The sequence below is a fragment of the Globicephala melas genome, chromosome 13 (genome assembly GCF_963455315.2).
Source record: "Globicephala melas chromosome 13, mGloMel1.2, whole genome shotgun sequence".
In the NCBI taxonomy this organism is placed as follows: domain Eukaryota; kingdom Metazoa; phylum Chordata; class Mammalia; order Artiodactyla; family Delphinidae; genus Globicephala; species Globicephala melas.
The window spans coordinates 70,399,463-70,414,596 of record NC_083326.1 but is presented as its reverse complement, the minus strand read 5'-3'; the positions used below and the strand labels follow the sequence as shown (position 1 = coordinate 70,414,596).

General features: G+C 50.0%; 1 protein-coding gene and 1 pseudogene across 1 annotated transcript in view; both read left to right on the top strand.

The window, feature by feature from the left end:
* Positions 1–15,134, top strand: part of MYO18B (myosin XVIIIB) — a 221,074-nt gene that overhangs the window by 158,484 nt on the left and 47,456 nt on the right. The window lies entirely within an intron of this gene.
* Positions 6,985–7,208, top strand: LOC132598294 (transmembrane protein 258 pseudogene; annotated as a pseudogene).

The window sequence follows — 15,134 nt, the reverse complement described above, 5'->3', positions numbered from 1 at the left end:
GAAGGGGATGGGCTGTGAGCCGACACTGCCGTGGGCTGCTAACGGCCAGGGGCAGGTCCAAAGTGAGCCAGTGGCATTCACTCCTGCAGGATGACTTCCAGCTACGTTTGTGTCTCAAACTCCGGACTTTCTCTTCCTGCCTCACACATTCTCCTCCAGAGGCAGGGCGGCCTCGTGCAAAGAGGAGAGAACCAATGTTTATTAAATGTCTCCCTTGCATGGAGTCTTAGCACCCATAATGCCGTGTAAGCGTCATAATAACCCTGTGAAGTCAGTATTATTATCCCATTTTACAGATGAGGAAACTGAGGCTTGACAGAGCTGAGATAATTAGTCAAGGTCATACCTTGTAAATGTCAGAGGTCTTTCTGGGCTGTTAACAGCAACCACAAAGATAAAAGATAAAAAAGATCATGCTAAACCCACCATTTATTAAGCACTGGCTATGTGCCAGGTTCTGAGTTAAACCTTTCTTGTTTAAATCTTCCTGTCAGTACTGTGAAGTAGATGGGAAAACTGAGGCACGGGGACACACGTGCCAGATTGAGGCCCAGAGTGGTACATTCACCTGCCTGAGGCCACGTGCAAGTAAGACTTGGAACCCAGGTCTGCCCAACTCTGTAGTCTCTACTTTTATTCACTAAGCCATGCCTGTCCCCTGGTGTGGCCCAAGGTGCATTTTAAAATTTGTTTCCTTCCCAATGGGAAGGTTTCTCCAGTGTTCACTGTATTTTTCTGAGAACAGTTTCCTGTGGGGATCACAGAGCGTCTGAGAGTGCCCGCTCCTCCTTTTCCCCGCGAGCCCAGATATCCCCGAGCCTCTAGGTTTCCGCTTCTGCAGCCTGGGGGGCATCTGGCACCCCCTTTGCCCTCCACCATAGAGCCTTCTCTGAGACAACCCAGAACGTGCTGCCGTTCAGCCCAGAGGGCTTTAAGTCACCGTCGTCATCTCCTCCCTGCCCTGTCCACTCTGGTTTTGTGACAGGTCTCACCACCTTGTCCTCCTGCAGCAAGTATGTTTCCCGGGCCACTGCCTCCCGCGGCCAGTGTCATCCCCATAGCTCTGCCCCTGACAAGCCAGCAGCCCGGCGGTCATGTCCGCACAGAGACCCAGGTTCCCAGACAGATCCAAGCTCCGTGACTGGCAGCGCCTCCACCCGCCTTGGCCCTGGGAGAGGGAAAGGCTCTTTCTTCCAACTGCCGGGCTAACTTCCTCATTAACCGGCCCTGCTGCTCTTGCAGCTGTGTCCCCTCCTGCCATCTCTGGCTGCAGCGAGAGAACATCCCCAGCACTCCTCCTCCGATGTCTTCTTCAACTGGCCGGACACCAGGCTTTCCCATCACATCAGATAGTGGTTTTCCTCCTCTCCCCTCTGCTCTTTTCCTCGCTCTCCCTCTCCCTCCTCTCCTCTCCCCTCCTCCCCTTTCTTCCCACTTTCCTGTCCCTACCCCCATTCCCAGGGACATGTTCGGATCTTTAAAGGCCCTAAAATCTGGAAAAGATTATAATGCAACCCCCATATATGGGTCAAAACTGCGAAGCAAGCTTATGTGTATGCTAAAATGGGACTTGCATCTTTCTCTGTTTTCTCATCGTAAGATTCTGGGTAAGCTTACCGAGGCTGAACTATTCTTTTTATTTTGGTGTGTTTGGGGTTGGGCAGTGTATCAGTTTCCAGGGCTGTCTTAGAAATTTACTCCAAAGTGGGTGGTTTAAAACAAAGTGGGTGGTTTAAAACAAGAGAATTTTATTCTCTCACGGTTGCGAAGGCCAAAAGTCAGAAATCAGAGTATTGGCAGGTCTATGCTCCCTCTGATGGGTCCAGGCCAGAATTCTGTGCTCTTCCAAATTCTGGTGGTTCCGGGTGTTCCTTGGCTTGTGGCCGGGTCACTCCAGTCTCTGCCACTGTCTTCACATGGTTCCTCATCCTGTGCGTGTATGTCTCAGATACCCATCTGCCTTCTAAGGCCACCTGTAATTGGATTTAGGGCCCACTCTAAATCCAAGTTGATTTCATCTCAGGGCGCTTACTTTAATTTCATTCATAAACACCCTTTTTCTGGATAAGGCCATATTGACAGGTTCTGGGAGGACGTAACTTTTGGGGGCCACCCTTCGGCCCACTCCGGAGGGAGGGCGTGTTCTTCCACAGCCGGTTGTTTCTGCAGTGATTCCGTGCATGGGCAGGGCTCACGGGGACAGTGTTAGGCTGGCAGACCTGTCCTAATAGGGGATGTCCCGAGCTCACCAACCGACCTGCCCTCAAGTAGGCCCCTTGCCTTTGAGCCCTGGGATATTTCCTCTGGGGGAGGAGAGGATATCATATTTTCTTACTTTCTCATTTATCCATTTATTCATTCAACACCAACTCTGGGCCTGGCACGGGGATGGGCATTGGAGGGGAGGGGCGGGGAATCATAAGGTCCCTGATTTTTACACACTCACAGTGTGGACAGAATGCTGCTCAGTGGGAGAGTTCAGTGAACACTGTCATTTTCAGAGGAACGCTGTTGGTGAGGCCCCTCCCGTTGCGTGGCATCCTGGCACTTTTCCAGGCATCCCAGGAGGTGACATCTCACCTCTCAGGTTCATGTCTGTGCCACCAATCTCCCTTCCTCCACCCTACCCCTGTAAGGGAAGGGGGGAGCTTCTCTGTGCCCTGTGTTCTCGATAAACTTCACCTGCAAGGCAGTCAGTCAGGGTTCTGGTTCTTTCGTTCATGCGATTGGTTTTATCCCTAGGTTTTACTCTGGGCCAAACCCAGTGCTGGATGTTGGGGACCAACAGGGAACAAGACACACCCTCACCCTTGAGGAGCGCGTGCTGAAGGGAGAGATATTGCCAAGGCCATCGCTTGTGTATTTTATATGTTTCTCTGCAGTGGTCGCTCAGAGATTTCACAGGCAAAACAAGGGTCTGTGTGCTGGGATTTGGAGGGTTCCTAGAAGACCAGTTGGCATCATGCTCCCGGTCATCACCACAAATCACTCCTTTGAGTAAACCATTGCCCATTTCATCTTCTCTTTTTAAAGCTCACATCTCTCTGGGAGGGATAGTGAATTTCTGAGCTCCCTGGGCCAAGCATACCTTCCTTCCTTCCTTCATTCCTTGGACAAACATTGACTGAGTTGCTCTGGGCTTAGGCTCTTTGCAGATGTCATCTTCTTTCACACTCACGTCGCCCCAGCAGGTATGGACGCAAGGGGTGCCTGGCCCAGGGCTGCAGAGTCAGGAGTGGCGGAGCTGGGATCGGCTTCCCTGCGTGTCCAGTGCTAAAGCTTTCACTGGGACACCACGTTGCCCTCCCAACCCAACCCTGCCGAAAAATGGCTCTGCTGTGGAGACCCCAAAAAGGATTCCACACTCTGGGCCCTGGTGAGAAGCGGGAAGGATATTGATGGATCTCCCCTCAGTGTTCCTTTCCGCCTGTCCCACCCTGTCCCATCTGTCACTGTTGGTGTTGGTTTAAAGGGCCGCGGGTTGTTCCGTGTGAATGATTTATACCGCGGGCTGGCAGACCGGCGTGTCCAGATCAGGATCAATTACCCGCCGATGGAACTTCTCTTTCCAGAAAGCAGAAAAATGAGGTTTTGCCATTAATTTTCGTAAATGCACTGTTCCTGGCGACTCCAGGAACCATTATGGAGAAAAGAATATTCTGGCTCTAAGTCATTCAAGTCCTTTTTCCACTGGGGTGGCAAGACAGCTTATCCGTGGGTTTATATCCTGTTGTTTTTCAATAGTTAACAGAGCTCAGGGGAAACCACCTCAGCCCCAGGTCAGGGTGACCAAGGGCGGTCAAGGACAGTTGGGAGAGTTAGAGCTGAGGGTGGCAGGAAGGCCTGCCCTCTGCCGGCTTTCAGCCAGATGCACTGGCTTTGGCGGCTGCACCTGTCGGGTTACCCTTCAGCACCTTGGCCTGACTCTCTGTAGTCTTAACTTTCCCCTGAAAACCTTAGATGGTGCCTCTGCTCACTCTTAGCTCAGCACCCAGTGACCCAAGCTAGAAATCACGGTGGCCCATCTGTCTCTGAGGCGTACAGATTAATGGCCACACCTGCTGATTTTATCCTACTGAGGTATTTTTCAAATCCATCCTTTCCAGTCCCAGCCCCGCGTCCTCTGTCTCTGTTTTAATCTGTAGCCCCTCTGGTCTGGGCCTGTACAGTTACCTTGTATCTTGGCTCCCCACTGTTCCTCCACTCTGGCTCCTTCCTGCCAAAGGTCATTCTAGAAGGGACACATCTTACTGTGTTGCTCTTCTGCTAAGAAATCTTCCATGGCTCTCCACTGCCTCCAGAGCAGAGCCTTAGCTTCTGCGCAGAAATCTAGCCTCTGTAGCCTCCTCTGCCTTTGCTTGTCTGCCTCTCATCACCTCGCGTGATCTACTCAAGCACAAAGGTGTCAGGCCCCAGCGCCAGGTCATTTCTGGGCTCATCACCTTTGTTCTCCTGCATCCCTCTGCCCGCCTGCTCAGCCTGGAACAGGTCAGCGCTCACCTCCAGGAAGCCCTCCCTGTTACCCCCACCTGTCACTAAGTCACGTACCTCCTCTGTGTTCCCACATCGCCTTGTGCTCACCCCATTCATACGGGTTATTGTCATTGCTTGTGTTCTTGTCTTCCTAGACAGGGAGCACCTGAGAGAGGGGTGTGGGTTTTATTTGACTTTTGGTGTCCAGTTCAGGGTTAGGCACAGGTAGATTCTCAGAAATTGCTGAATGAATAGTTTCCACAGCATTTTGAAGTTTTACCTTTTGAGAGAACAGCTCAGAAATTATCTTAAAAATTGGAACTTTCAGATCAACACACTTTACTTTGCGTCCTACCATGTACCCATCCCTGTGCCTGATGTTATGGGAGATGCAGACGTGAATGGACCAGGGACTGTGTGTCTGGAGACCTCAAGTTCCAGAGGAGGAGATGCATGTGTCTCTAAATACTTCTGGTACAGGATGGGATGTGCGAGCAAAGGTGGTTTGGTAGAACCGGGAGACATGGAGAAGATTGCATGGAGGGTGCAGTGTTGGCCAGCAGCTTTGCGCAAGCAGCCGTCTGATCGTGGTCGTCTCAGCCTCGTCATCGTCTCTGACCTGCATTCAGCAAACGTCTAGGGCACACCTGCCGTGTGGTGGGCCATGTTCAGATCTCCAGAAAGGCAGAGATAAACCCACATATCGGGATGTAAACACAGACTCTTCACCTCCGCCTTTCTTACTTCTCTCCTTCTTTCTCCTTGCAGCTCCCCCACTGGCCGCCAGCTACAAAACCCCTCCCTCCCCCCACCGCCACCTGCTCTCTCCCGCTGCTTCTCTTGCTGGACAAGTTCTCACTTGACTGGGTGTGGACATGTGGTTTCTCTCTCTCTTTCTCTCTCATTTCCTCACACAGTCGTTCTGGCTCCTCTTGGGGAGAAGGAGGGTGTGTATTAGCTTCTCAGGGCTGCTGTAACAGATTGCCGAAAGCTGGTTGTCTTAAAACAGTAGAGGTGTGTTGTCTCACAGTTCTGGGCGCCAGAAGTCTGAAGTCAGGGTGTCAGCGGGGCCACTCCCTCGGAAGGCTCTAAGGGAGACTCCTTCCTCCTTCTGCCAGCTTCTGGGGACTCCGGGCGTTCCTTGGCTACGGCCACATAACTTTAATCTCTGCCTCCGTCTTCACATGGGCTTCTTCTCTGCCCTGTCTCTGTGCCCTCTCTTCTCATAAGAACACCAGGCCTTGGATTTAAAGCTCCCCTAATCCAGTATTACCTCATCTTAACTAACTACATCTGCAAAGACCCTATTTCCAAAAAGGTCACATTCTGAGGCTCCAAGTGGATATGATTTTGGGGAGGACACCTCAGCTCACTGCAGGCTCGTGGAAAGAGCATTGGACTTGAAGTATGAGACCTCGGGCGGCTAAGTTAACACTGCAGAACCTCAGTTTCCCCATCGGTAAATTGGGAGCAAAATACAACCGATCTCATTGGGAGGCCGTTAGGAGTAAATGAGATGGTGTAGGTGAAAGTGCCCGATGATAGCACACAGTAGGCACTTAATAGATGCTCCCTTGTTTTCTTTCCCCTTTCTTTTCACTCCTCCCATGACTCTTTCTTGGTCCACTCAGACTTCGTCACAAGTCTGCCAGCTCTGCGGCCGCATCCCGTCCCGCACGCACGATGGCTGGGGCAGAGTTGATGAGAGCTAGTGCTTCACCGCTGACTGTGTGCTGGGCGTTGGGTTAAGGACTTTACATGAGATCTCTCCTTTAAGCCTCTCTGTCTGAGGTAACTATCCCTGTTTCACCAATAAAGAAACTGAGATCAGAGAACTGAAGCAACTTCTCCAAAGTCACAATCCCAGTTAAGGGGCTGAGTTAGAATCTGGACCAAGGTCTCACCAGCTCCAGCCCATTCTCTCCCTCAGAAGATTTAGACACGCGGTATTTCCTCATTCAAGTACCTTTTTTAAAAATGAGTCATAAAAATTAATGCTGCCTTTGATGCTGTAATCTAGGGCTTCTCAGTTTTGGCACTGTTGACCTTTGGACTGAATAACTGTCTGACGTGGGGCTGTCCTGTGCCGTGGGCTTCTCAGTCTCGGCATTGTTGACCTCTGGGCTGAATGACTGTCTGACGTGGGGCTGTCCTGTGCCGTGGGCTTCTCAGTCTCGGCATTGTTGACCTCTGGGCTGAATGACTGTCTGACGTGGGGCTGTCCTGTGCCGTGGGCTTCTCAGTCTCGGCATTGTTGACCTCTGGGCTGAATGACTGTCTGACGTGGGGCTGTCCTGTGCCGTGGGCTTCTCAGTCTCGGCATTGTTGACTTTGGGCTGAATGATTGTCTGACGTGGGGCTGTCCTGTGCCGTGTTGGATATTTAGCAACATCTCTGGCCTCTACGCACCAGATGCAGTAGCTCCCCACCCAAGTCTTCACAATCAAAACTATCTCCCCCGGTGGCGGAGTGGTGGGTTACCCTGGGCCCGGCAGAACGGAGCTTGGGGACATGAGCAGATACAGCAGCCCAGTGAACCCGGCTGTCTGTCCGCATCTGACCGTGGTGCTGTTGGCCATTAGCCTGTTCTTCACCGCCTGGTCCTTCCCTTAGGAGGTCAGCTCCACCACGCCCACTCGGGGTATCCACAAAGAGCTCCTCATCGCCTTAGTGGCCTCACTCTTCATGGGCTTTGGAGTCTCTTCCTGCTGCTCTGGGTCTGCATCTGCGTATGAGCTCCCAAGGCTTCCAACCAAGCGGCTTCACTGAATCCCTGCTTTTGTAAATTGATTTTTTTTTTTACTATGCCGGAAGTGTCCCATCGGCTGCTCACAATAAAGGCAGATGTGTGACCAAAAAAAAAAAAAAAAAAAAAACCTTCAGACCTTGCCAGATATACCCTGGGGAGCAAAGCCACCCTATTAATAATCACTGCTCTGATCTCATCCTCACAGTAACCCTTAAGGTAAATGCCTTTGATACTCCCCATTTTACGGATGGTCAAACTGAGACTCAGGGCAGAGGGGTGATGTGATGTGCCCCAGGTCACAGAAAAACTGGAGTGGGGGTCACATCAAAAGAGAAAAATTCAAGGGTGGGCAGAAGAGGCAGCCTAACACCCTCCACATGAAGGAAAAAGACAGTAGCCATTCCAGCAAAAGCCAGTCCTAACCTTTCCGAGACCCAGAGGTGACTTCGCAGCAGAGTCTAATTCTCAGTGGAACGGAAGGCCTCGCTGCAGGCTGTGTGCTTTTAATAATGTTTAAATAAAACATGGGAGCATGCGTGAGACCTGGGCTCCAAGCCTGGCTTGTCAGCAGCCCGAGCAGTCATAAATAGTTAATAGACAACCACTCACGGCTCTACTTCTTTTAAACCTAGCATCAATTATATATGGTTCATGAATTATTTATTTGGTGTTACTCTGGGGTATATTTTCCACTTTCGGGGGGAAAAATGAAAACAATGTGAGGCCTAAAAGAGATGAGGGGATGTCTCCCTTCTGTGTTGGTGAATTTTCCTGTGAGGAGAAAGCCTCCCATGGATGCAATGGAGAGGTTCACCTTGAACTGGGATCTGGGAAGACTCTCCTAGATCGCCAGGAGAAGAGCTTGGGGCGGCGGTGTTCTGGCAGAGGGTTAACGACCGGCTCTCCAGCCTAGGTGGAATCCCAGTTGGTATGTAGTGTTTTCCAGTCTCTGTGGTGTAAATCTTCCCCCCGGGGCTGGTTTCCAGCTAACGATGTTGGGAAGCCATGCCCAGCAGTACTGTTACATGGCATCTCCACTGGACAGACATGATGGACAAAACCAACTTCAAAAGCATGGGCAGAATGTTAGTAAAATTAGGAAGCAGTGTGTTTTGAGTATGTGTTACCTTTGTCTTTAATGTGATTTATTTAATTGTAAGTTGACATTCAATTTTTAATAATACGTATTTGTGTAACAGCTGGCTCGCAAAATTCCTGAAAACGCAGCACTCAGCTCTTGCCAGTCTGTGGGAGTCTCCTTGGGGTGGGGTCGCCCTGCCCTGGTTCGGAGTAGAAGCAGCAGAAGCGTGGAGTCCGAAGGCTCTCACATCCAATCTCATCGCTCACTGACTGTCTCTTTTTAAGCCAGATTACTTCACTATGAGAACTCTGTCCTCTTGAGGAGGACGTTCTTTCACCTCATGTATGAAATGGGTGTGATCAGATCTACTTAGAGAGACTGAAGCGAGTAATCCACACCATGCGTCTCGCTCTGCCTGTCACATAACTGTCCCTGCAGGCGTGCGGGCTGCTGCGTCTTCCCCTCTGGTTCTCTTTCTCCTGTCTTCCGAGAATCTGGCCATAGCTGGTAAGGGCTTCAGGAAGCCCAAAGCCAGATTCTGTTTAGTTTTCGTGTTTGTTTTCGCTTTTGGTTTGTTTTGTTTTTTGGCCGCCCAAAGACCCATGTTTTCAAACTCTAGGTCAGAACACAGACCCCTCCCACCACCTGCCCCCCCCCCGGAGGTATGTCCACCAAACCCAGAATTAAGGGTTTCATTTTAAAAAGCTCTCAGTGTTTTTCTCCCGCCAGTGTCTTTTAACTTCAGAGCATAAAGATGAAGTAATTTGGCTGAGAACTGAAGTATTTAAAAAGGCATTCCATGTGGAGGGCATTTGGGGCCATGAGCAGGGTATAAATAACACCTTTTATAGCTCTCTTGACAGGGAGATAGCTCTCCTAATTACTGTCCCGTTATCTCAGTGTGATCCAAAATGGCCCAACGCGTTTATAAACTCCCGGTTCACACACTGCTTCCCTCCCCACTAGTCACGGCCTCCTGTGCTCTCAGCTGGCAGGGGAGAACGTGGGCCTTTGTATCATCCCCACTTCCAGGCACTGTGGGCTCCTCTGCTTGTCTCCCCACAAAGGTTTCCATACAAAAGAAACTTGGTCCTAAAAGGGACTTAGAACCGGGTGTTGCCAGCCCCACACATATTTCTGAAACGGAATTTTTCCAAGCTCTCCTGATCCCAGGTGGTGAATGTGCTTGTCTCAATTCAAGAGGTGTTATCATCTAACAAAATGAGTTTCTTTGCGTCTGCCTCTGAGATGAGATATCTAGATAATAAAATCTATTAACAGAAGCCTACCTAGGAATAATTGGGTCTATTACTCCCTGACTTGTGGCTTTGTTTCTGCCACAAGTGAAAGCGCCACAAATGGAAACAGACGCTCCAGTAATTAATCAGAATTGAAGGTTGCTAATGCCAATTACAAATAGCGGGTGGAGTCTGGAGGTGGCAAACAGAAGAGCAAATGCCAGCCTTGTCCCCAGAGACTTCATCAGTTGAACTTTCGTCACCTTAGACTTGTGGAAATCAGAGTAACTTAACCTCCCAAAGTTACTTAAAAAAAAAAAAAAAGTGGGAGGAGACATTGAGCGGTGCAGGTGTACATTAAATTATTAAAATAAATCCAATTGGAATTGTTTAGATGAGATTAAGCCACACTTAACTGCATGTCAGAGAGGCTTGGGAAGGTTAATCTTCACAACTGAAAGCACAATCATTGTCCCAGTTGGACATCTTCAGGCGATAGTGGTCCCAGGGAGCCCCAGATCAGACTCTTAATGTTTTAAATTCATTTCCAGACTATAATTTGGTTTGAAAAACAATTCATCTCTTTCTGGTGCCCTTTTTCTTTTTTTTTTTTTTTTTTTTTTTGTCTTTTGTGGCTGAACTTAAACAATGAGAAAGTAGATGGAGACCTCAGAACTTGAGGACAGACCAAGCAATGGTAAAGAAAATGTTTTTTGGGGGAGAATTGGCTGATTTGGAATTGCAAGCATGTAGAAATAGAAATGGATGAGTGAAGTGGTCTAAATTACAGCTCCTTTGGTTGTAAGTGACAAACCTCGAACTGGCTTAAGCAAACGGAGTTTATCAGAAAAAAAAAATTTGCTTACTTTTGCCCTCAAACATTGTTTGGCACATAGGAGGCATAAAAAATGCACGCCAAACGAAGTAGGAGCTTGACAGAAGTGGCAGAGGACTAGGAGTCAGGAGACGAGGTGCAAATCTCAGTGCCGGCACTTCCCTACTGTGCGCCTTTGGTCAAGATGCTCACCTTCTGTGTCTCTGTTATCTTATAAAATAGGGATAGTCATTGCAACTCCATCACATCATTTCAAGGCGGATTTAATGAAATAATGCATTTAAATGCTTATCACAGGACATAAAGCAAACTCACTGTCACATCCTCATCGTTACCACTGCCTTAATTCGTTCAGGCTGCCATAACAAAACACCATAGACCGGGTGGCTTACAAACAACAGAAATTTACCACTCACAGTTCTGGAGGTTGGGAAGTCCAAGGTCACGGCACCAGCATGGTCGCATTTTGGCGAGGGTTCTCTGCCTGGTTCATAGCTGGTGCCTTCTTGCTGTGTCCTCACATACTGGAAGGGTCTAGGACTGTCTCTGCCTTCTAATTCCATTCATGAGGGCACTATCCTCATGACCTGGTCACTTCCAGAGGCCCCACCTACTAATACCATCCCCTTGGAGGTTAGGATTTCAAAATATGAATGGAGTGGAGGGCCAACGTTCAGACCAAGCAGTCATCATCACCGTCACCTCCATCATCACCACTACCACCATTGCCATCGTCACTCACCATCACCACCATCACCATCACTCACCATCACCATCATCACCATCCTCATTCTCATCACTACCATCATCGTCACCACCAGCATCACCATGAGAGTGAGACCCAGAGCAGAGAGTACAGAAGAGCCCCCCTCGAGAACAGGCAAGCTCTGAGCTTTAGAGCAGAGGTATAAGCCTAGGCAGTGGTTAAATCATTTCCAGTTGGACAGTTCTGGGAATTCTGTCCCCCACGTGCTGTCCCCCCACCCCTGTGACCCATAGGTTCATAGGTGCCTCCTTTTGTGCTCAGTGTCCTGGGCACCAGCTTCACTGGAATTCTGTTCTTCGTCCAGTCTTGCCTTGGCTGCATTCCAGGTAGATGACCTGGCGCCCATCCTGCTGCATGTCACCTCTGCCGCCTGCCGGCTCACATAATTAGAATCAACACATTCATTTCCCTAAGAGCAGTCTAATCTTCACCCCGAAAAGTTTTCACATGGAAGAAGAAAGGCAGAGACAAGCTACATCTGTCCTTGTTCAGGCAATTTGCAGCTGTCCGCAACTGACATCCACCCAGCTGGGCAGCCGAGCCAGGCTTCCTGTTCGCTTTTGGTGGGAGGTGATGCAGTCGCTGCTGTTATTAAAGTTCGGCAGTGGTTTAGATATGCAGCGTCCTGCTGGAAGGAGGCTTATAAGCAAACACCCAGGAGGAATCCTTCAGGCTCTAGCCTTTATGAGCTAATTGCAGGTGGGGGAAAAAAGACGACTGATATGACTTCTCAGCAAACAAAAGGAAAAGAACTCGGGAAATAAGATGGTTTTCACTTCTTCTGAGAGGGTGGCCAAACCGCACGAGGTTGTACGCAGTAGCAATGAAATGTGCTATGCCAGGAATCAGCAAATGTTTTATGTAAAGGACCGGTAGTAAATACAGTTTAGACTTTGCAGGCCGTACTGTGTCTGTCGCAACTACTCAACTTTGCTGTAGCACAAAAGCAGCCAGAGACCGTACCTCAATGAATGAGCATGTGTGTTCCAGTAAACCTTTATTTACAAAGACAGACTGGCAGTGGGCCAGATTTGGCCCCTAGGCTGTGGTTTGCCAGCTGCTGCTCTAAGCTCCTTTGGAAGGAAAAGCGGAGTAGGGAATGCATAGCAGAACTAGATTTAAATCATGGCTCTAGCCCTTCCAGACTGTGTGTACAGGGCAAGTCACCTGCTTTCTTTGAGTCTCAGTTTCCTCATCTGTAAAATGGGCTCTAAGGTAACCTGGATATTAGAGGAGTGTCTTGCACATATTAAATGTCAATGAAGTGTAACTCTGCCTAGTACCCACCTCCTCACCCCTGCTAAAAATCACGAGGGAGTAAACCTGATGAAAGACGGCTGCCTGAAGCCTTCCTGTTGGCACCTTCTATGGGGACAGGATTGGTGATGCCACTATTTCTGTAGCTCATTTGAAGTTCTAGCGGCTCTGAGTTTCCCAAGGATGGTCCTTCTGTTGTCTGTTTCTACCAGGGCCCTCCCACGCCAGGATGCTGCCCCTGGCTCAGCCCACCCATCTCCATCACAAGGACACAAATCAAGTTTCTGTGTACACACGTCTCTTGTTAGAATGAATAGCTAATGAGGGTAGTTTAACGTGAGGCCAACATTGAAGACTGTGTCTGCAGGTCAAGGACACTGTGTTTCAAAGCTAATATTATCTCTGTGTTTTAACTGCGATTTTTAGACAAGGTCTTCAGGATAGTTCTGACGTTTGCGTGATGATGCTAATAGTTAAGACCCACTTGACCGGGGTGGGGTGGGGGGAGGTTGCTCTTTGTAGGAGAAGGGTAAACACAGCCCTGCTTTGCGACTCCGTGGATTTACATGTTTATTGTTTCTGTTATGGACGTCAGCTGGAGGTTGATTTTAAGTTGGGTTATGTATAGTTTGTATTTACTTATTACTGTTGTCATTGTTGTGGCTGTTATGATTATTATTTCTATAACAGCCTACCATTTGTGCCAGGCCTAAACGTGGTTTGTACATTCTGCCATTTACTTCTCCCAAAGTCCCCGTGACCTACCTCCAAATCAAAATGTCATTCTCAGACCAGCAGCCTTGGCTGTAGGACCTCAGGCCCCATCCCACACCTTTGAGTCATGATCTGCATTTTTTTTTTTTTTTTTTTTTTGTGTGTGTTACGCGGGCCTCTCACTGTTGTGGCCTCTCCCGTTGCGGAGCACAGGCTCCGGACGCGCAGGCTCAGCGGCCATGGCTCACGGGCCCAGCCGCTCCGCGGCATGTGGGATCTTCCCGGACCGGGGCACGAACCTGTGTCCCCTGCATCGTCAGGCGGACTCTCAACCGCTGCGCCACCAGGGAAGCCCCATGATCTGCATTTTAACAAGACCCTCAGGTGACCCACACAGACAGGAAGAGCCCTGATGTAGGCGCTTCACCCTGACTCTGTTTCAGGTGAGGAGCAGGAGGCCGAGAAGGGAGACACAGGGCTCCTCCCATCCAGACCCTAATCACACCGTCCGCTGCCCAGTTTAGCTTAGGGTCCCTGCCTTTGTATCAGTGATTTGGTGGTTTTGCTTCTGTGTCTTTTTCCCCCAGTGACACCGTCTACTTCCTTTTTTCTTCTTCTTCCTTTCTTCTGATTCTTTAAGAAGAATCACTTTCTTCTTAACCCTTCCAGGGCGGGGCCCAAAAGTTAACCACACACCCAGGAAGGGTTCAGCTATCTACTGCGGTGAGACATTTGCATATGCAAAAAAACTGAGAACCTGCTATTTTTTGGTTTTGTTTTTTGGCTGCGTTGGGTCTTCCTTGTTGCCTGCGGGCTTTCTCTAGCAGTGGCGAGCGAGGTTACTCTTTGTTGCGGTGCGCGGGCTTCTCACTGCGGTGGCTTCTCTTGTTGCGGAGCACGAGCTCTAGCCACACAGGCTTCAGTAATTGTGGTGCGTGGGCTTCAGTAGTTGTGGCACACGGGCTCAGTAGTTGTGGCTCACAGGCTCTAGAGTGCAGGCTCAGTAGTTGTGGCACACGGGCGTAGTTGCTCCAAGGCACATGGGATCTTCCCGGACCAGTGCTCGAACCCGTGTCCTCTGCATTGGCAGGCGGATTCTTAACCACTGCGCCACCAGAGGAGTCTGAACCTCAGGATTTTAGAACAGGGCCCAGGTAGTAAAAACTTTCAGCTTTGTGGACCACAGAGTCCCTCTGTCTCAACCTCTGAACTCTGAAAGCAGCTGTAGACAAGACAAACGAGTGTAGTTGTGTTCCAATAAAACTTTATTTACAAAAACAGGCACAGGCCAGATATGATCCCAGGAGCCAGAGTTTGCGCCTTGTTTGGAACATAAAAGTTGACAGGATTTCCTCAGGTGCTGGGATTTGCGTTGTAAACTCACAGACCGACTTTAGAGGTTCCTGGGGCCCCACTCGGACATGGGGCTGTTTTGAGGATGGTTTTGCCTAGTTCAGACCATGTCTCTCCCAGGACAGCATCTGGCCTCCAGGGAGGGAATGAGGGGAGGAAAGAGCTTCGAGGGGCTGTGGCTGACTTGCTCCCTGGCGCTGGGAGAAAGCCAGAGAGCCTGTCTCTGAACGGAGGGAAACCAGTGAGAAGCCGTTGGAACCAGGCCTGCCTTCCCCAGAGCCAAGCCTCTGGATGAGAATCAGGAGGTGACCCTGAGCGGCTGCGAGGGCAGGACGGACAGACCCAGGAGAGCCCTGGGCCCAGCTGCGGGGCGGATGTGATGAGGCTGTCCCTCCCCGAGGCACGTGCCACCAGGCCGTAACCTTGAGATGTGCTGGGGAGAGAGCGCGCAGCGCTTGGGGGTTGCTTTTCCTTCCTGCTGGATCCGTAAAGGACTAAATGGACCACGAGCAGCCACGTGGCTGTTGTAATTCTAGACTCCATCAAAGGGAAGATCAAAAAAGTGCACCGCGGGAGCTTCCTTCAGCATCTCTGAGTCTTCCTGCTGGGAGCCCGGGAGCTGACACGTACTGCCTGTCCATGCTGTGGCCCACCTCGTGCCCCATCTC